The sequence below is a fragment of the Nicotiana tabacum genome, chromosome 8 (assembly GCF_000715075.1).
Source record: "Nicotiana tabacum cultivar K326 chromosome 8, ASM71507v2, whole genome shotgun sequence".
Lineage (NCBI taxonomy): Eukaryota > Viridiplantae > Streptophyta > Magnoliopsida > Solanales > Solanaceae > Nicotiana > Nicotiana tabacum.
Genome location: NC_134087.1, coordinates 184,733,325 through 184,755,899, shown reverse-complemented (window position 1 = coordinate 184,755,899; position 22,575 = coordinate 184,733,325). Strand labels below are relative to the sequence as shown.

Genomic DNA, 22,575 nt, shown 5'->3' with positions numbered 1-22,575 from the left:
GGATCCAGAATAGTTGGCACAAGGCCCAAATAAGGCATTCAGCCCAAAACATGATGACGGCAAATAGTTTTCAATCAAATACACAGTTAAATAGTCATACGGGATGGACTAAGTCACAATCCCCAATGGTGAACGACCCCACGCTCGTCATCTAGCGTGTGCGTCACCTCAAAATAGCACAACGATGTGAAATCCGGGGTTTCATATCCTCAGGACAACATTTACAATCATTACTCACCTCTATCCGGTCTAAACTCTAGCCCGCGATGCCTTTGCCTTTGGAATCGGCCTCCGGATGCTCCAAATCTAACCAAAATCAGTACATAACCATTAAAATATGCTAAAGGAACAAAGCCCACTTGAAAATAGTCAAATTGCAACATGAATCCCGAAATCAACCAAAACCCGACCCCCCGAGCCCATGTCTCGGAATCCGATAAAAATTACATCAATAAACTCCTTATCCTCCCACGAGTTCTTCCATATCAAAAGTACCAAAATCCGACCACAAATGACCTCTCAAACCTTTACTCAAAGGTGTCTAATCTCAAGCCCTAGTTTCTTCAATATTTACCCACATATTTCCATAAATTTCAAGCCTAATCAATAAAATAACACCATAGGAACGAGTTTTATGCTATACAATCTTACCTCAATGAAGTTCCCTCTGATTCCTTCTCCAAAATCCCGCCAAAAGCTCCAAAATCGATTTAAAAATGGTGAAGAAAGGCTGAAAATTGCGAAGGATGAAATATATACTTTCTAACCCAGGGATTCCGCACCTGCGGTCCTATTTTCGCTTCTGCGGTCCAACCCACCGCTTCTGCGGTTTTTACTAAAAGGCCCGATTCCGCATCTGCGACAAAACGCCTGCACCTGCGCTATCGCGGATGCGCTCTAATGAACGCTTCTGCAGTTCCAGCTAACTTACCTCTTTGCTGCATCTGCGGCTCCATTTCCGCTTCTGCGTGCCCGCACCTACGGTCCCCTAGCCGCAGGTGCAGTTATGACAGTAATAGGAAATCTTCAGCTGCCAACCACCCTCAAAATCATCCGTCAACCATCCGAAATCACCCCGAGGCCCACTAGGACCTCAACTAAAAGCACCCACAAGTCATATACCACCATCCGAACTTATACCAATCTTCAAAACACCTCAAACAACATCGAATCAACCAAATCACATCGGATTCAAGCCTAAGGTTCCAAAATCTTTCGAATTCAGATTTTGATCAAAAAGCCTATCAAACCACGTCCGAATGACCTGAAGTTTTGCACAAACATCCCAAATGACACGACAGACCTACTTCAACTCCCGAAATTCCATTTCGACCCCTATATAAAAATCTCACCTATCAACCGGAAACGCCAAAATTCCAACTTCACCAATTCAAGCCTAAATCTACTACAGACCTCCAAAACACGTTCCGATTACACTCCTAAGTCCCAAATTATCTCCTAAAGCTATCCGAACCATCAGAATTCACATCCGATCCCTCTTTCACATAAGTCAACATTCGGTTGACTTTTCCAACTTAAGCTTACTCAAAAGAGACTAAGTGTCTCAAACCTTACCAAAACCTCTCCGAACCCGAGCCAACCAACCCGATAATACATAATACAGCTGAACAAGACAATAAGAAGTAGAAATGGGGAAAACGGAGCGGTAACACATGAAATGATCGGCCGGGTCGTTACATCCTCCCCCTCTTAGACAAACGTTCGTCCTCGAACGAGTCAAGAAACATACCTGAAGCCTCAAACAAGTGAGGATATCTGCTCTGCATCTCCCGCTCGGTCTCCTAGGTAGCCTCCTCCATGGGCCGACCTCTCCACTGCACTTTCACCGAAGCTATATCCTTTGACCTCAACTTTCAAACCTGACGCTTCAAAATAGCTACTAGCTCCACATCATAAGTCAAATAATCATCTAACTGAACCGTGCTGAAATTCAAAACATGAGACGGATCGCCAATATACTTCCGGAGCATGGAAACATGAAATACCAGATGCACACTCGATAAGCTGGGTGGCAAAACAAGTTCATAAGCCACCTCCCTAATCCTACGAAGCACCTTAAAAGGCCCAATGAATCGAGGACTCAATTTAACCTTCTTCACAAATCTTATAAAACCCTTCATGGGTGAAACCTTCAATAGAACCTTCTCACCAACCATGTAGGACACATCCCGAACCTTCCTGTCAGCATAACTCTTTTGTTTCGAATGCGTTGTACGAAGCCTCTCCTGAATCACCTTCACCTTGTCTAAAGCATCCTGCACCAAGTCTCTACCCAATAGCCTAGCCTCACCCGGCTCAAACCAACCAATTAGAGATCTACACCGCCTCACATACAAAGCCTCATATGGAGCCATATGAATACTCGACTGATAACTGTTGTTATAAGCAAACTCTGCGAGCGGTAGAAACTGATCCCATGACCCTCTGAAATCAATGATACAAGCGCGCAACATGTCCTCCAGTATTTGAATAGTACGCTCGGATTGCCCGTCTGTTTGAGGGTGAAAAGCTGTGCTCAACTCAACCTGAGTACCCAACTCTCGCTGTACCGACCTCCAAAACTGCGAAGTGAACTGAGTGCCCCTATCTGAAATGATGGAAACTGGGAATCCATGCAAACGAACAATCTCTCGGATATAGATCTCTGCCAACCACTCTGAAGAATAGGTAGTACACACAGGAATGAAGTGCGCGAACTTGGCCAGCTGGTCCACAATTACCCAAATAGCATCGAACTTCTTCAAAGTCCATGGGAGCCCAACTACAAAGTCCATGGTGATCCACTCTCACTTCCACTCTGGAGTATCCATCTGCTGAAGCAAGCCACCCGGTCTCTAATGCTCATATTTCACCTGCTGACAATTGAGACACCGAGCTACAAATCCCAGAATGTCCTTTTTCATTTTCCTCCACCAATAATGCTATCTCAGATCCTGATACATCTTCGCGGCACCCGGATGAATGGAATACCACGAGCTATGGGCCTCCTCCAGGATCAACTCCCGAAGTCTATCTACATTGGGCACACATATCCGGCCTTGCATCCTCAACACCCCATTGTAGACATATGATTTTTGACCCTCCCCAAGATTTTTCATATTTTAGCGTAAATATTCAGTTTAGGTTTAGTATCGGTCTATTTACTTTATTTTATCTAAAAAAAAGAAACTACAAAAATATTTTCCCTTATTCTAGCTAGTTGATATTTTGTCTAGTTAGTTTTATTTTTGAAAAAAATACAAAAAATAGTCTTGACATTTTATTTTACAAAAGATAGTAAGAAAACTTTCACAAAATAGTTTTACTTAGTTTAGTGCAATTTTTAAGTTGTAGATCTTTAGCGAATGCTAAGTAGGATTTAGATTTTTCTAATATGGTTATTTTCTTTCTATTTTAATATTACCTATGTACTTAGATAATTAGTAATTTGTGAAGCTATTTTGTTTAAAAGTAATTCAACTTTAGGAAAAAAAAAGAAGAAAAACAAACAAACAAAGCAACCAAAAAGAAACAAACGACAGAATATCAGAAGGAAAAAAATGAAAAGCGCAAAAAGTAGAATGCAAAATTTGAACGTGGCTTTCCATTTTGTTGCTGGGTCCTTATTTGTTTATTCCATGTGAGCACATAGGCATTTTGGTGAGAACATTCTCATAGCAATGGGGGGCCCACACGTTTTAGGGCTTTCTAGACACTCACATTTTGATACTTAAAACGGGATATACAGTAGAAAGGAGATAGAACGGAAGGAACAAGGAAAGAATAGGAAAAATCCTTAGCGCCGCATCACTCACCTTGGACAGCAAATTCACACACTCAGTGATCTTTCTTCTTAATTTCCTTCCATAACACTCTACCTTTTTTCTCTGCGATTGGTTGACAAGTTGATCTTCATATTGTTGTCTACTAATCGAAATCACCCAAAAACTCCGTCTCTACCCGTTTTTGTCACCATCTCTTTCTTTCGTTCTCAAGATTAATAAAGGTATAAATCATGAGTTGAGTTCAGTGAGATGTCCGGCGAGGCTCTCCGGTGGAGATCTTGTTCGTGGTTTTGTCACTTTTGCGTTTCTAAGCTGCCACTCATTTAAATTTCAGATTCATTTGAGGTCTATTTCTTCTTTTCTTCTTCTATTTTGCTTAATATCATGATTTCATTACTTCGCTAATTTGTCGTTGCTTTGTTTCGTTAAATATTTGAACTGATGCTTCTTTCCTCTATTTCAAGATGCCTTGGCAATATTTGATTACTCGATTTTTTTGTAAATTAATGTTTATATATATATTATTTAATTTAATCTGTTTGGATGGGTTTTGATGTCTAGAATAATTTTCTTTTTGATTCCATGTTTCCTTGCTTTATTAAGAGATAATTGTTTTAAGCTTCACAATTAATATTTTGATGGCAACAGACTTAAATTAACAAAATTAAGCAGGCTGATTTTGAACTAATAAAGGGTGGGTGCATTATTTGGTGAGCAATTTAATAATATTAAGTTCTTAAGTTGCAAAATGTAGGTTTTTCTGTTGAATCAAAAGCATTAGCAATTTAGTCTTTTTGTATAGAATTTATTTTGTTCGGATCTTTCACTTTTTATCTAATCATGTCTTTAGAATTGATATTTCAATTATTAGGTCCATCTGCTTTGCTCACCATGTGGGATTGATTCACGAGTTAAGCCGATATCTAATTCAAGTAATTTGGCCGTAAAGTGTTGAGTTGAAGTAAACCTTTGGTTTAATAAATGGTGTACTTCATCCACAAAGTTATTTTCATAATTCATGGCCTCACAACAATCTCAAATTAGTTTAGGAAATAATTAATTATGAACATCCATGGTTTGTTTTAGTTGAATACATTCTTTTGAAGCAAGTTGAGGTGCGCCATTCGCAAGAAAACACCATAACCCATGGCCCTCACTTAACTAATTTTAATCCTTTAGAAATCGGGGTATGCCATTTAGTTGAATTTTTCATGGCCCTCGCAAACTTGAAAGTGCGTAGTTGCTTTAGGCGCGATATTTAAATTAATCTCCTTAAACTCGGGTGTGCATTTATGTGACCCAAATCCAACTCTCAACAATGTTAGATAAAATATGTCGGGGATCGCGAGTGCATTTATGTGACATGGTTCAAGACGTGTTTTAAATAACGTTGAAATCTTCCTAAAAATAATTAAATAAAAGCGGTTTTAAAGTTAAAATTGCACCATAGGCTAAAACATGTACTAAAATCAAGTAAATAGGCCAATTATAACAATTGAGCGACCGTGCTAGAACCACGGAACTCGAGAATGCCTAATACCTTCTCCCGGGTTAACAAAATTTCTTATTCGAATTTCTGTGTTCGCGGACTGTAATACAGATTCAATCTTTTCCTCGATTGGGGATTTGAACCGGTGACTTGGGATACCATAAATTATCCCAAGTGGTGACTCTGAATTTTACATAAAAATAATCTCGTTTCGATTGTCACTTTAAGTTGGAAAAAACTCCCTATATCCCTTTTTGGGTGTAGGTAAAAAGGAGGTGTGACAGCTTTGGCGACTCAGTTCAAATATTTAACAAAACAGAGCAACGACAAATTAGCGAAATAATGAAATCATGATATTAAGCAAAATAGAAGAAGAAAAGAAGAAATAGACCTCAAATGAATCTGAAATTTAAATGAGTGGCAGCTTAGAAACGCAAAAGTGACAAAACCGCGAACAAGATCTCCACCGGAGAGCCTCGCCGGTCATCTCACTGAACTCAACTCATGATTTATACCTTTATTAATCTTGAGAACGAAAGAAATAGATGGAGACAAAAATGGGTAGAGACAGAGTTTTTGGGTTATTTCTATTAGTAGACAACAATATGGAGATCAGTTTGTCAACCAATCGCAGAGGAAAAAGGTTGGGTGTTATGGAAGGAAATTAAGAAGAAAGATCACGGAGTGTGTGAATTTGCTGTCCAAGGTGAGTGATGCGGCGCTAAGGATTTTTCCTATTCTTTCCTTGTTCCTTCCGTTCTATCTCCTCTCTACTGTATATCCCTTTTTAAGTATCAAAATGTGAGTGTCTAGAAAGCCCTAAAAACGTGTGTGCCCCCCATTGCTGTGAGATCTCACCAAAATGCCTATGTGCTCACATGGAATAAACAAATAAGGACCCAACAACAAAATGGAAAGCCACGTTCAAATTTTGCATTCTACTTTTTGCGCTTTTCATTCTTTTCCTTCAGATATTTTTTCGTTTGTTTCTTTTTGGTTGCTTTATTTGTTTGTTTTTTTTCTTTTTTTTTTCTAAAGTTGAATTAATTTTAAACAAAATAGCTTCACAAATTACTAATTATCTAAGTACAATAGGTAATATTAAAATAGAAAGAAAATAATCATATTAGAAAAATCTAAATCCTACTTAGCATTCGCTAAAGATCTACAACTTAAAAATTGCACAAAACTAAGTAAAACTATTTTGTGAAAGTTTTCTTACTATCTTTTGTAAAATAAAATGTCAATACTATTTTTTGTATTTTTTTCAAAAATAAAACTAACTAGACAAAATATCAACTAGCTAGAATAAGGGAAAATATTTTTGTAGTTTCTTTTTTTTAGATAAAATAAAGTAAAGAGAGCGATACTAAACCTAAACTGAATATTTACGCTAAAATATGAAAAATCTTGGGGAGGGTCAAAAATTACATGTCTACAGTTGTCCCTCTTTGACTGGAAATACGAAGTATTTACAAACAAAGAACGACTAGACAGGTTTTTTGACCCGACCCTTATTTACAGGGACCAAAAAACTAAGAGAAATGAGAATGTGACCGAGCTCTGGTCTCTAAGCTGCCTATATATCCTTTGCTATAAAGGAATCAGGCCACGTGTAGTTCAGAAGTGAGTGAGATGATGGAGTATGCCGAGGTGGAGAGCCGGTTGAGGTGCCGTTCCGTCGAGGTTCCGATCCGCGGTCCTGTTATTACATCAAAAATCAAAAAAATGAAAAAGACTAACTAAGCCTGTCAACTATGAGTTACAAGATTCCTATCTATAAGTCTTCTGAAACTTGATCTGGAGTCTTGAATGGTTCTTCATGCAGACTTTAGATTTGAACCTCGGCGCTTGTTAGCTGAAGATGCTAGCTCGTTCTTCTTTAGCTTTTTGGATCAAGATCGGACATGCAGTGCTTTTAACCTTAGTCATGTCTTGAGCAATCCGCCTCTTGTTTCAGCTTCTGCATTTTGGATTCACTCCCTGTTTTCCCTTTTTTTTTCTTTTCTTATAATTTTTTTGTTGTATTTGTTTTTTTTTTTAATTTTGGACTGAGATTACTTCCATTGATCATCTCCTCTGTTGACTCGCCTTCTTGCCGCGAGCTTCTGCTTCTTCTAACTTGAACTGTTTTCCTTTGAGACTTGAACTGCTTTCCCTTGAAACTCAAAATGTTTTCCCTTGTTCTCAAGGTGGGCGCCTAATTGCTGAAACTTGAACTGTCTTCCTTTAAAACTTACACTGCTTTTCCTCGAAACTTGAACTATTTTTCCTTGTTCTCCAGGTGGGCGCCTGATTCTACAACAAAACAGACAAAACCAAAGAAATTTTTCTACCCCAGTTTACACTAGGAAGATTTGTTAATTGTTAGCAAAACTATAAATCACCTGCGCTGCTAATGAAGGATGCAATGATGAGAGTAAAATTAATGACTCGACTAGGATGTGCGTCTCCTATGCATGATTGAACTTGCGGAAAACTATAAACTAAGCTTGACTAAAGTAAAGACTGACCCTATTCTCCAAGTAGGACCCCTGATTTCAAGAAAACTAAAAATTTACCCTCTTTTTTCGAATCCAGACTTCCCTTCTTCTTTTTTCGAATTCAGACTTCCCCTTTTTTTTAATTATTATCCTAGGAGAAAATTCATCGGACTAGGTTTTCTATCTTAGGAGAAAGATTCATCAGACTAAGATTTCGATCCTAGGAGAAAAGTTCATCAGACTAGGTTTTCTATCTTAAGAGAAAGATTCATCAGACTAAGATTTCGATCCTAGGAGAAAAGTTCATCAGACTAGGTCTCTTTTTCGGTATCTTAGGAGAAAGATTCATCAGACTAAGATTTCTATCCTAGGAGAAAATTCGTCAGACTAGGTTTCTATCTTAGGAGAAAGATTCATCAGACTAAGATTTTGATCCTTGGAGAAAGTTCATCAGACTAGGTCTTCTATCTCAGGAGAAAGATTCATCAGACTAAGATTTTGATCGGGAGGAAGATCCATCAGGCTAGGACTTTTTATCCTAGGAGTAAAAATATGAAGATCAATGGCAAGATTTTATGCACAATAGCAAGACAAATAAAGGCAAAATTTTGAGAAACTTCCCATTGTCGGCTCTTCTCTTCTTTACTTTTTCTCTTTTTTTTGAACCATTTTCCTTACACTGCTTTGTTCCTGTTTCACACAAAGAAAAATTTGTCAGTTTTAAATATGGTGGTCAGTTTGTGGCCTTGAGTATTGGGCACCTTAACTTCTGCTCAATCAGCTTGAGTCGGTTTCAAGAAACGTTTGCTCTACATCAACCCTAATTGTTTCACACCAGTACCATTTGTATTTGCAGCTCAAACAGCCTTATCCCAATTGGAGATCTTTGCTTAGGTGACCTTTTCCGATATCTTGATTGACTTCCTGCTTTTGAGCAATTTGTCTGCTAGAGAAAATCACCAGTTATCTTTGCTTGCCCCAAGTAGGCTGACAAGAGTCTTTTGGGGAAGCCTTTGCATGAATCCTTAAAGCATGTTGGTAGTAATAACTGAGTGTGCTGGCCAAATTCACTTTATGCAACTGAAAAGCTGGTAGCAGATTTTGAAATCTTTTCTTGCTTGTTTTGAGAAGGACTGACTCAAAATAAAGGACACAATGATGCAAAGAAACAAGTATCAACAAGAAATGCCCCTATCGGAAGGACAGAAGGAAGAGTTTTTTTTTCTTTTTTTTTTTCAATAACTAGCCTTAATGATCATGACATGCATTTTGGACTTAACGGCCGATCTATCAAACTAATTCACTCTTCCCTTTTACTATTCTTATGACCTTTGAAGTCGGGCTTGTTTATGCCAATTCTTCACACCAGCTTTATGGCTCACTTTCGACTAGTGGTTCCCCGAGGAGTTTTCACCAACAAGTCTCTCTCATTTATTCATCTTTGCTTACCATTGCCTTATAGTGCCCGTGAGGGTTTTCACTAGTAAGACTCTCTCATTTTCTTTTTTTTTCTTTCTCTTTTGCTTTTTTGTGCGTGCAACTTGATAGTGTTCTACGTTGCGTGAAAACTATTGCTCATTGCATGCTTCTCTTGGCGTTTCTTGAACGCATATCGGGAGGTCTTCGTTTGGAAGGATTTTGGATAGAGTTGGAAAGAAAAGTCGGCATGAAGGCTCAAAGTAGACTCAAACTGAGGGGTTGTAGACTTACAACTCTTGGATCGATTCTTTCAAAAGTGAAATAAAATATCTGCCCCAGTTTCAGATACTGGGGATTTTTGGCTCCTTTTTTTTAATTCTTATTTGGGTGGACCGAACCGTGAGGCTGCCTACGTATCCTCTTTTTAAGGAATCAGGTCGAACGTAGTTCAAACATCTGACCTAACTATTTTTTCATCTTTCGTTTTTTTTCTTTGTCTTTTTTTTTCCTTTTGTCTTTTTTTTTTGTTTTCAAAACAGGTTGCCCCAGCTTCTATTTTCTGGGGGCATGGACCTTTGCCAGTTCTTTTCTTCTTCATTTTTTTTCACTTGAAAATTGCCCCAGTTTGTACTCTTGGGACATGGACTTTTTTTTCTTCTTTTTTCATTTGTTTTGACTCTTGACTCTAAACATGATTCCAAAAGAGGTGGTCAAAGAAAATAACACAGACTCAAAAGGGGTAGTGAAGGATATGAAGTGTTTGTGTAGCAGAAAAAGGGCCTCCCAGCCTCGAGAACGCTAAACATAGTATCTTTTTGTGATCACAACATTGATGAACATGTCTGTCTTCTTGGTGTGTCGTGGTCACAAGACACTTTCCATCCCTTAATGTCAAACTTTCCAACAAACTTCAATTGATTAACATCCTTAAGACCGATCTTCACAATGATTTGAAGGTGAATTTTACTCGACCTTAGTTCCAAAGTATTCCAACTCTTTATTCATCATTAAATGTATATTTTTATCCAATTCCATATTAAATCAGTTCCGAAGATCTGGCCAAAATTTCCGCATGTATGTCATGTCATTATAACTAGCGATAAAAGAACTAGGAACAGAATGACACAAAAAGACAAACTGTATTTTATTGAGTAAAGGATGAAAGAGTTTTACAGCTAAACAAGCAACCCAAAATACGAGTTATAATCCTAAAATAACCTGAATAATGAAAATAGCAACAGAACAGACAGACAAGATTCACACAAACAGAATGGAGGGGTGGAAGGATTTGACTCAATAAAACAAATAAAATCTGGATCACAACCCTGAAATAACCCAAATAATAGAAAAAACATCAAAACAAGCTTCCAAGATTCCTTCCTAGTGAGGAGGGAATGACTTTTCAATTGCTAGGCTTCACATTTAGCCACAAATTTTCTCATCAGAATTAGCAGAGCCTTCTCCAATTTCAACATCATTAACTTTAGTTAACAAGTTTCCGAGAGGATTCTCATACTCCATGTCACCAGGCATCATCCCCACAAAATGTGCATCATAATATGCAGGTAAAGGATTCTGCGCGATATTTTGGGTGTCACTGTCTTGGATCACAATTAAGTTTTCGTGAGTCATCCTTTCTATTTCTCTTTTCAAATCCCGATAGCTTTTAACATTGTGCCCCTGGGCATTGGAATGGTATTCACACCTAATAGAAGGGTTAAAGCTTCTTGCACGGGGGTCCACATGATTTGGAGGAATTAGTGAAACCATGTCATACTACTTTAATTTCTCAAACAAGCTTGCATAGGACTCTCCTAGTGGTGTAAAATTATCTTTCAGCATTTGTTCCCTTCTATACCCCTGGCTTAGATGTGGGTTATAGGGCATTTGAAAATTTGTGGAGGCTGGTGGAGATTTTGCGGTGCTGGTGCTCGCCTTTTGGGGTGTCTTGGTGGCCGGGCAACATACTTAGGTGCAGCAATAGAGTATTGAGGGTTCTGAAGTGGATAATAGTATTCAGAGGAATCATGGGAAACCTGATGAGGTCGCTCATACCTTTGAGATGCTCTCCTACGACCTCTTCTCGACCCTGATGTCATCATGATTTCTTCGTGCTTCTCATTCGTGCCACTGAAATTATTAGATTCAACCTAGACAACCTGAGTTGCAGCTTTAAAAACTGTTTGACTTATAATTTTGCCTGTCTTAAGACCATTCTCTACCATATCTCCCATTTTGATTGCTTCCGAGAAAGATTTGCCCACTGCGGACATCATATTTTGAAATAATCTGGCTCTTGAGCCTGAAGGAAGACAGTGATTAGCTCGTGGTCGTCCATGGGTGGCTTAACTCTGGCTGCTTGCTCTCTCCATAGCATATTCCCTGAAACTTTCAGTTGGTTTCTTCTTCAGGTTTGAAAGGGAATTACGGTCTGTGGCGATGTCGATGTTGTATTGAAACTGTTTGACAAAGGCCCATGCCATATCATCCCAAACATACCAGCGAGACGTGTCTTGATCCATAAACCATTCGGATGCTACTCCCATAAGGCTTTCCCCAAAATAAGCTATTAGCAATTTTTCATTTCTTCATGCACCTCTTAGTTGATTGCAATACCTTTTCAGGTAGGCTATGGGATCTCCATGTCCATCATACTTTTCAAATTTGGGAGTCTTGAAACCAGGCGGCAAGTGGACATCGGGGAACATACATAGATCTTTGAAGGCAACACTCTTTTGACATGCCAACCCTTGCATATTTTATAGCCGTTGTTCTAAGTTTTTCACTCTTTGGGTCATTTCTTCCTGTACCATCTTTCGGGCAGGCTTCTCATTGTTTGCTAGAAGATCAAACGAGTACGAGTGGTACTCAGGAGAGTGGTATTGCTCTTGCTGTGTAGCAAATGGTGACTCATGCGAGGTTGTCCTTGACCACAGGCCCATGCTTGACACATTTCGGTCATTTGTTGTTTCAGTATTCTATTTTTCTCAAACACAGTAGACTCTTGTTGAACCCTCTGACCCTGAGTCTCTTGAGCACTTATAACAGTTTCGATGTTAGTTATCATTTTTCCTTGGAGCTTGTGTTTTCAGCTTACCATAAACCGACCACCTCAACTTTCTTCACAATTCAAAACAAAACATGTTAGAATGGACTTAGTCGGTCCTTATTATTATCAACATTTTTTCACTTTTGTTTTTCATTTGTTTCTTTTTTTCCAATGGTTGATCGAACCTGATGTGGGTTGCCTACGTATCATGTGTGAACATGAATCAGATCTTGCGTAGTTCGGGAAGATCATGAATAAAGTAAATAAACTAATTTTTTTTTTGAATTTTCATTTTATTTTTTCGAAAGAAAGACTTATAAAGAAGAAAGGGAATATTTTTGGATTTTGATTTTTCTTCAGCATTTTTGGAAAGAAAGACTTCTAAAGAAGAAAGATTTTTTTTTGAATTTTTTTTTGAATTTATGAAAGGAATGATTCTAAAAAAAGAAAATTTTGAATTTTGAATTTTCTTTTCAATTTTGAAAGAAGAATGAAAATATTTTTGGATTTTTGGAAGAAATTAAAAGAAAATATTTTTGTATATATTTTTTTAAAAAACAATTAGAGTCTAAAAGAATGGCTTTCTAAAGAAGCAAGTAATGGAAAATATTTTTGGATTTTTTGAAAATTATGGGCCGGATCCGATGAAGTTTGCCTACGTATTTCGCATCCGGTGAGAATCAGACCCGCGTAGTTCGCCCAGTTTTGACGGAACAAAAGAAAATATGACCTATTTTGAAATGACTTTTCTTTTATTTTTTTCAAAATTTCAACAGAATTACAGGGTAATTCAAATACCTACCTCTCACTCTCTTTTCTTTTTTTTTTTTTTTGATTTTCATTTTTTTTAATTTTCTTTCCCTATTCTAGAAACCAGTCAGCATGCAAGCCGAAGCAAATGAATGCGCAAGTAGCAAGTAGGATGCATCAGGATGGTCTTTTCATTTCGGGTACACCTGTCCTAGATAGACCCAACCCCTGTGTTGAGTCTCCAAAGTCAAATGCGCATGATGCAAATAAACGTTCCTACTAGGGATTCAGCATGAGGCTGCATTATTCTAAGTTTAAAACCTGGGTGTATTGTTCTAGACTGGCTTACTCGAGCGGACAACTCGAGCCGGGGGGGGGGGGGGGGGCAGCGTACCGGTAACCAAAAGATCATCTGGCTTTGCAACTTGTCCAAACTTCGTTCTATTTGGGATATGACACTAACAGAAAGAAGTCACGCCAGCGTGCACTCCTCAGAAGAGAGAAGATAGGGGTTTCGTAGCAGTTTATATACAATTCAAATAATATCAAAGCGATAAAAAACAACGTTTAGCACATTAGGCCCAAACATGTAATAAAATCAGATAATAAATATAGCCAATTATAACAATTATTCTAAGCTCGAATTCTTGAACCCTGAACTAGAGATTCTGGGTTCTTTTCCCCAGCAGAGTCGCCAGAGCTGTCACACCTCCTTTTTACCTACACCCGAAAAGGGGTATATGGAGTTTTTTCCAACTTAAAGTGACAATCGAAACGAGATTATTTTTATGTAAAATTCAGAGTCGCCACTTGGGATAATTTATGGTGTCCCAAGTCACCGGTTCAAATCCCGAATTGAGGAAAATATTGACTCTGTTACAGTCCGCAAACACAGAAATCCGGTTAAGAAATTCTATTAACCCGGGAGAAGGTGTTAGGCATTCCCGAGTTCCGTGGTTCTAGCACGGTCGCTCAATTGTTATAATTGGCCTATTTACTTGATTTTAGTACATGTTTTAGCCTATGGTGCAATTTTAACTTTAAAACCGCTTTTATTTAATTATTTTTAGGAAGATTTCAACGTAATTTAAAACACGTCAAAAACACGTCACATAAATGCACCCGCGGTCGCCGACATATTTTATCTAACGTTGTTGAGAGTGAATTTGGGACACATAAATGCACACCCGAGTTTAAGGAGATTAATTTAAATATAGCGCCTAAAGCAACTATGCACTTTCAAGTTTGCGAGGGTCATGGAAAATTCAACTAAATGTCACACTCCGATTTCTAAAGGATTAAAATTAATTAAGTGAGGGTCAAGGGTTATGGAGTTTTCTAGCGAATGGCGCACCTCAACTTGCTTCAAAAGAATGTATTCAACTAAAACAAACCATGAATGTTCATAATTAATTATTTCCTAAACTAATTTGAGATTGTTGTGAGACCATGAATTATGAAAATAACTTTGTGGATGAAGTACACCATTTATTAAACCAAAGGTTTGCTTCAACTCAACACTTTACGGCCAAATTACTTGAACTAGATATCGGCTTAACTCGTGAATCAATCCCACATAATGAGCAAAGCAGATGGACCTAATAATTGAAATATCAATTCCAAAGACATGATTAGATAAAAAGTGAAAAGATCCGAACAAAATAAATTCTATACAAAAAGACTAAATTGCTAATGCTTCAACAGAAAACCCTACATTTTGCAACTTAAGAACTAAATATTATTAAATTGCTCACCAAATAATGCACCCACCCTTTATTAGTTCAAAATCAGCCTGCTTAATTTTGTTAATTTAAGTCTGTTGCCATCAAAATATTAATTGTGAAGCTTAAAACAATTATCTCTTAATAAAGCAAGGAAACATGGAATCAAAAGAAACTTATTCTAGCCATCAAAACCCATCCAAACAGATTAAACTAAAATATATACATAAACAATAATTTGCAACAAAATGGAGTAAACAAATATTGCCAAGGCATCTTGAAACAGAGCAAAGAAGCATCAGTTCAAATATTTAACGAAATAGAGCAACGACAAATTAGCGAAGTAATGAAATCATGATATTAAGCAAAATAGAAGAAGAAAAGAAGAAATAGACCTTAAATGAATTTGAAATTTAAATGAGTGGCAGCTTAGAAACGCAAAAGTGACAAAACCGCGAACAAGATCTCCACCGGAGAGCCTCGTCGGACATCTTACTGAACTCAACCCATGATTTATACCTTTATTAATCTTGAGAACGAAAGAAAGAGATGGAGACCAAAACGGGTAGAGACGAAGTTTTTGGGTGATTTCGATTAGTAGGCAACAATATGGAGATCAACTTGTCAACCAATCGCAGAGGAAAAAGGTTGGGTGTTATGGAAGGAAATTAAGAAGAAAGATCACTAAGTGTGTGAATTTGCTGTCCAATGTGAGTGATGCGGCACTAAGGATTTTTTCTATTCTTTCCTTGTTCCTTCCGTTCTATCTCCTCTCTACTGTATATCCCTTTTTAAGTATCAAAATGTGAGTGTCTAGAAAGCCCTAAAAACGTGTGGGCCCCCTATTGCTTTGAGAATGTTCTCACCAAAATGCCTATGTGCTCACATGAAATAAACAAATAAGGATCCAACAACAAAATGGAAAGCCACGTTCAAATTTTGCATTCTACTTTTTGCGCTTTTCATTCTTTTCCTTCACATATTCTTTCGTTTGTTTCTTTTTGGTTGCTTTGTTTGTTTGTTTTTCTTTTTTTTTAAAGTTGAATTAATTTTGAACAAAATAGCTTCACAAATTACTAATTATCTAAGTATAATAGGTAATATTAAAATAGAAAGAAAATAATCATATTAGAAAAATCTAAATCCTAATTAGCATTCGCTAAAGATCTACAACTTAAAAATTGCACTAAACTAAGTAAAACTATTTTGTGAAAGTTTTCTTACTATCTTTTGTAAAATAAAATGTCAAGACTATTTTTTGTATTTTTTCAAAAATAAAATTAACTAGACAAAATATCAACTAGCTAGAATAAGGAAAAATATTTTTGCAATTTCTTTTTTTTTTAGATAAAATAAAGTAAAGAGAGCGATACTAAACCTAAACTGAATATTTACGCTAAAATATGAATAATCTTGGGGAGGGTCAATAATCACATGTCTACACCCATCATCACCAATGGTCACATCTCTGGCATCATCGTGCTGAACTCTGTCCTTAAGGACAAGCAAATGAGGGTCATCATACTAGCGCTCTCTGATGCGATCAAATAAGGAAGACCGAGAAAGCACAGAAGCCAATACCCGACTGGGCTCCGAAATATCTAACCTTATGAACCATTTGGCCAAGGCCTGAACATCAACTACAAGAGTCTCTCCCCAGCTGGAATATATGTCAAACTCCCCATACTCATCGCCTTCCTACTCAAGGCATCAACACCCTTAAAAATATTCCTAACTTCGCCACATAACAATTAAGATACATGGAATTTATGAACAAGCAAACCGTGTGAGATCTCAATCTCTGCAACACAACTCTAAAATGCTCCACGTGCTCCTCTTGACTACGCAAATACACCAGAATATCATCAATGAAAACTATGACAAACGAGTCGAGATAAGGCCGAAACATGTTGTTTATCAAATGCATGAACGTTGCTAGGGCATTGTCACACCTCCTTTTTACCACCCCCTGGAAGAGAGTATACGAGAGTTTTTCCAATTAAAGTGACAATCGAAACGGGATTATTTCATTTAAAAATTTAGAGTCGCCACTAGGGATGATTTATGGTGTCCCAAGTCACCGGTTTGGAATCCCGAATCGAGGAAAAGATTGACTCTATTTTACAGTCCGCGAACACAGAAATCCGGGTAAGGAATTCTGTTAACCCGGGAGAAGGTGTTAGGCATTACCGGATTCCGTGGTTCTAGCACGGTCGCTCAACTGTTATATTTGGCCTATTATCTGATTTTAATACATGTTTTAGCCTATGGTATAATTTTAACTTATAACCGCTTTAATTAATTATTTTTTAGGAAAAAGATTCAATGTCATCTAAAACACGTCTTGAACCACGTCACATAAATGCACCCGCGGTCCACGACACATTTTATCTAACGTTGTTGAGCTTTGGATTTGGGTCACATAAATGCACCCCCGAGTTTAAGGAAATTAATTTAAATTATGCGCCTAAAGCAACTACGCACTTTTAAGTTTGCGAGGGCCATGGAAAATTCAACTAAATGACATACCTTGATTTCTAAAGAGTTAACTAGTTTTGTGAGGGCCATGGGCTTAAGAGTTTTATTTGGCATGACACACCTTGAATTATTCTTAAGTATTGATACTCAATTAAAGCAATCTACGGATGTTCATGATTTTCATAAGACTAAATATGAGATTATTGCTCCACGATAAAATTCAGTGAAAGAAAAAAAAACATCACTTTCAAAGATTAATATAAATCTAAAGCAACTACCACTTGAGGTGAATAAAATATACATTTTACAATGAACTGACACAAAGGAATTCAATAAAAATTAATATAAATTGACCAAAAACAGATCTACACTTTCCTAGATAGCCTAATTGCTGAAATTAGTAACGCAAAATATATGCTCCATTTGAACACGAAATCTACTTCAACAACTAAAAATGGGAAAATCTGACCAACCCTTAATAATTTAACATAATAAACTTAAGCACCACAAATGTACAAACAAATTGAAATCACATATATGGCATGAAAACGCAAGGTATCAAACTAAAACATTCACCAAATCAAAATAAACACATGAAAAATCTTAAAGTGAGAAAGTGACCTTTTATTGATGAACAAAGCCGAAAAGTGCAAATCAATCGGCTAAACAAAGCTACAATCCTTGGACCGAAACATCGAGATTACAAATCGGAATCGAAAAACCTGAGACAACCTCCGCTCAATCAAACATTCAGACAATACATAAACTGGCACTTCATATCCATAACAAAACCAAAAACTTTTCAACTTTCTATCCCTTCGAAATTCGTTTCTAGGCCATGAAGAACCAAATAATCGAAGAAGTCCGAGTCTCGATTTGATTAGCGATAATCGAACTTCGAAATTGAAAAAAAAGCTGCTGACTCTCACGTGAAATCAAAGGATCAAAATGTGGGGAATATATTACTTTCTTATTTAATTGCCGTTGTGTTGCTTTTGGTTTCTTTTGTTTTTTGTATGTTTGTGTATTTCGATTATGGTGTCCAGTTAGCCGGATTTGTGAGGTGGGGTTCTTTGTTTGCGGCGCCGCCTTTTCTTTTTTTATCGGCTGATTGTGTGTTTTTAGGTGTGTCCATATTTAGGTGTTAGGTACTATTATATAGGGGTAGGAATTAGGTTAGGGGTATGGGCCTAGGAATTATGAGCTAGGGAAGCCAAAGACTAGAGAAATGGACTACAAGATTTATAAAGATGGGATAAACCAACCTAAAACTAATTTCTCCATCTAAAATTATGTACAATTATAATATAAAAATATAAAACTAATTTTAATTAATTGAACTAAACTATAAAACATAAAACTATTTTTTTGTGTTTTCAAGATTATATAAAAATAAAGATAAGGTACTATTTTGTATATTTGTTATTTAAATTTACGAAAGATACATAAACTAAAATATTTTTTTGTAATTTTCATTTTTTGTGATGAAATAAAGTAAAAGAGTCAAAATTAGATGAAATAGCTATATTAGGCTTAAATTAAATATTTACGTGCTTAAAAAATGAAAAATCTTGGGGAGGGTCAAAAATCACATGTCTACAGCTGCCCCTCTTTGACTGGAAACGCAAAGAGGTTTCAGACAAAGAACGACTAGATAGGTTTTTTGACCCGACCCTTATTTAGAGAGACTAAAACTAAGAGAAAAGGGGAATGTGACCGAGCCCTGGTATCTGAGCTGCCTACATATCATTGGCTATAAAAGAATCAGGCCACGTGTAGTTCAGAGGTGAGTGAGATGATGGAGTATTCCGAGGTAGAGAGCCAATCGAGGTGTCATTCCGCTGAGGTTCCGGTCCATGGTCCCGTTATTACATCAAAAATCAAAACATGAAAAAGACTAGCTAAGCCTGTCAACTACGAGTTACAAGATTCCTATCTATAAGTCTTCTGAATCTTGATCTTGAGTCTTGAATGGTTCTTCATACAGACTTTAGATTTGAACCTTGACGCTTGTTAGCTGCACGTGCTAGCTCGTTCTTCTTTAGATTTTTGGATCAAGACCGGACATGCAGTGCTTGTGACCTCAGTCATGTCTTGAGCAATCCGGCTCTTGTTTCAACTTCTGCATTTTGGCTTCACTCCCTTTTTTTGCTTTTTCTTTTCTTATTGTTTTTTTTTGTTTTTTTTAATTCTGGACTGAGATTACTTCCATTGATCATCTCGTCTGTTAACTCGTCTTCTTGTCGCGAGCTTCTGCTACTTCTAACTTGAACTGTTTTCCTTTGAGACTTGAACTGCTTTCTCTTGAAACTCAAATTGTTTTCCCTTGTTCTCCAGGTGGGCGCCTGATTGCTGAAACTTGAACTGTCTTCCTTTGAAACTTATAACTGGTTTTCCTCGAAACTTGAACTGTTTTCCCTTGTTCTCCAGGTGGGCACCTGATTGCTGAAACTTTCTGTGTTCCCTTGTTTTCCATGTGGATAACTGCAATCAAAACCAACAAAACAAATGAAATTTTTCTGCCCCAGTTTGCACTAGGAAGATTTGTGAGTTGTTAGCAATATTGTAAACCACTTATACTATTGATGCAATGATGAGTAAACTAAAGACTAGACTAGGATGTACGTCTCCTAAAAGTGATTGAGCTTGCGAAAAACTATAAACTAAGCTTGACTAAAGTAAAAACTGACCCTATTCTCCAGGCGGGGCCCCCTGATTTCAGGAAAACTAAACATTGATAATCTTAAGAAAACAAAAAAAAATGACTCCTCTTTTTTAAATCCAGACTTCATTTTTTTTTCAAAATATCCTAGGAGAAAATTCGTCAGACTAGGTTTTCTATCTTAGGAGAAAGATTCATCAGATTAAGATGTTAATCCTAGGAGAAAATTCATCAGACTAGGTCCATTTTTATTTTTTTTTCTTTTTCTTTTTTTGGTATCTTAGGAGAAAATTCATCAGACTAGGTTTTCTATCCTAGGAGAAAGATTCAGCAGACTAAGATTTTGATCCTAGGAGAAAATTCATCAGACTAGGTTTTCTATCTTAGGAGAAAAATTCATCAGACTAAGACATCTATCCTAGGAGAAAGTTCATCAGACTAGGTTTTCTAATTTATTATCTTAGGAGAAAGATTCATCAGACTAAGATTTTGATCCTAGGAGAAAATTAATCAGAATATGTTTTCTATCTTAGGAGAAAAATTTATTAGACTAAGACATCTATCCTAGGAGAAAATTCATCAGACTAGATCACTCTTTTTTTTTGGTATCTTAGGAGAAAGATTCATCAGACTAAGATATCTATCCTAGGAGAAAGTTCATCAGACTAGGTCTTCTATCTTAGGAGAAAAATTCATCAGACTAAGATTTATATTGGGAGGAAAATCCATCAGACTAGGACTTTTTATCCTAGGAGGAAAAATGTGAAGATCAATGGCAAGATTTTATGCACAATAGCAAAACAAATAAAGGCAAAGATTCGAGAAACTTCCCTTTGTCAGCTCTTCTCGTCTTTTCTTTTTCTTCTCTCTCTTTTTTTCATTTTTTTCTCTCTTTTTGAATCACTTTCCTTGCACCGCTTTGTTCCTGTTTCATACAAAGAAAAATTTGTCAGTTTTGAAAATGGTGGTCGGTTTGTGGCCTTGAGTCTTGGGCAGCTTGGCTTCTGCTCAATCAGCTAGATTCGGTCTCAAAAGACTTTTGTTCTGTACCAACTCTGATTGTTTCACACCAGTACCATTTGTATTTGCAGCTTAAACAACCTTATCCCAATTGGAGATCTTTGCTTAGGTGACCTTTTCCGATATTTTGAATGACTTCCTGCTTTTGAGCAATTTGTCTGTCAGAGAAAATCACCAGTTATCTTTGCTTGCGCCAAGTAGGCTGACAAGAGTCTTTAGGGGGAGCCTTTGCATGAATCCTCAAGGCATGTTGACAGTAACAACTGAGTGTGCTGGCCAAATTCGCTTTGTGCAACTGAAAAGCTGGTAGCAGATTTTGAAATCTTTTCTAGCTTGTTTTGAGAAGGACTGACTTAGGGTGAAGGACACAATGACGCAAAGAAACAAATATTAACAAGAAATGCTCCTGTCGGAAGGACAAAAGGAAGATTTTTTTTTCTTTTTTTTCAATAACTAGCCTTAATGATCATGACATGCATTTTGGACTCAACGGTCTGATCTATCAAACTAATCCAATCTTCCCTTTTACCATTCTTATAATATTTGAAGTCGAGCCTATCCGTGTCAATCCTTTGCATCAGCTTCACGACTCACTTTCGACTAATGGTGCCCCGATGAATTTTCACCAACAAGCCTCTCTCATTTATTCATCTATACTCACCATTACTGTGCCTGTGAGGGTTTTTGCTAGTAAGACTCTCTCAGTTTTCTTTTTTTTTTCTTACATTTTGTGAGTAACTTGACAGTGTTATATGTCGTGTGACAACCGTTGCTTATTGCATGCTTCTCTTGGCGTTCTTAAAGGCATATCGGGAGGTCTTTATTTGGAAGGTTTTTGGATAGGGTTTGGCGAAAAGCCGACATGAAGGCTCAAAGTAAACTCAAAATGAGGGGTTATGGACTTACAACTCTTGGAACCGAATCTTTTACAAGTGAAATAAAAATCTCTGCCCCAATTTCAGCCATTGGGGATTTTTTTTGGATTTTTTTTGAATTCTTATTTGGTTGGACTGAACTGTGAGGCTGCCTACGTATCCTTATTTTTTAAGGAGTCAGGTCGAACGCAGTTCAAACATTTGACCTAACTATAATTCATCTTTCTTTTTGTTTCTTTTTTTTTCTTTTTTTTTTCAAAACAAGTTGCCCTAACTTCTATTTTTTGAGGGCAGACAATTCTTTTTTTTTTTCTCACATGAACTTTCTAGGAATTGCCCAGTTTGTACTCTTGGGACATGGACTCTTTTTTTTTCTTTTTTTTCTTTTTTCACTTTTTTTTTAATTTTTCATTTTTTGACTCTTAACTCTAAACTTGATTCCAAAAGAGGGTGGCCAAAGAAAATAACAGAGGCTTAAAAGGGGTAGCGAAGGATATAAAGTATTTGGATAGCAGAAAAAGGGCCTCCTAGCCTCGAGAATGCCAATCATGTTATCTTTTCGCGATCCCAGCATTGACGAACATGTCTGTTTTCTTAGTGTGTCGTGGCCACAAGACACTTTCTATCCCTTAATGTCAAACTTTCCAACAAACTTCAATTGATTCTTCCTCAACCCGATCTTCACAATGATTTTGATGGTGAATTTTACTCGACCTTAGTTCCAAAGTATTCCAACTCTTTATTCATCCTCAAATGTATTTTTTTAGTTATCCAATTCCAGATTAAATCAGTTCCTAAGATCTGGATAAAATTTCTGCATGCATGTCATGTCATTAGAACTAGC

At 37.0% G+C, this 22,575-nt stretch overlaps 1 long non-coding RNA gene across 1 annotated transcript; it reads right to left on the bottom strand.

Annotated features, from left to right (window-relative positions):
• Positions 1-14,232: 14,232 nt before the first annotated feature.
• LOC107766338 (uncharacterized) lies at positions 14,233-15,442 on the bottom strand. Its single transcript, XR_001643677.2, has 2 exons — positions 15,092-15,442; positions 14,233-14,573 (listed from the first exon to the last, which is right to left on the bottom strand). It is a non-coding gene; the product is annotated as an uncharacterized LOC107766338 (long non-coding RNA).
• Positions 15,443-22,575: the final 7,133 nt, after the last annotated feature.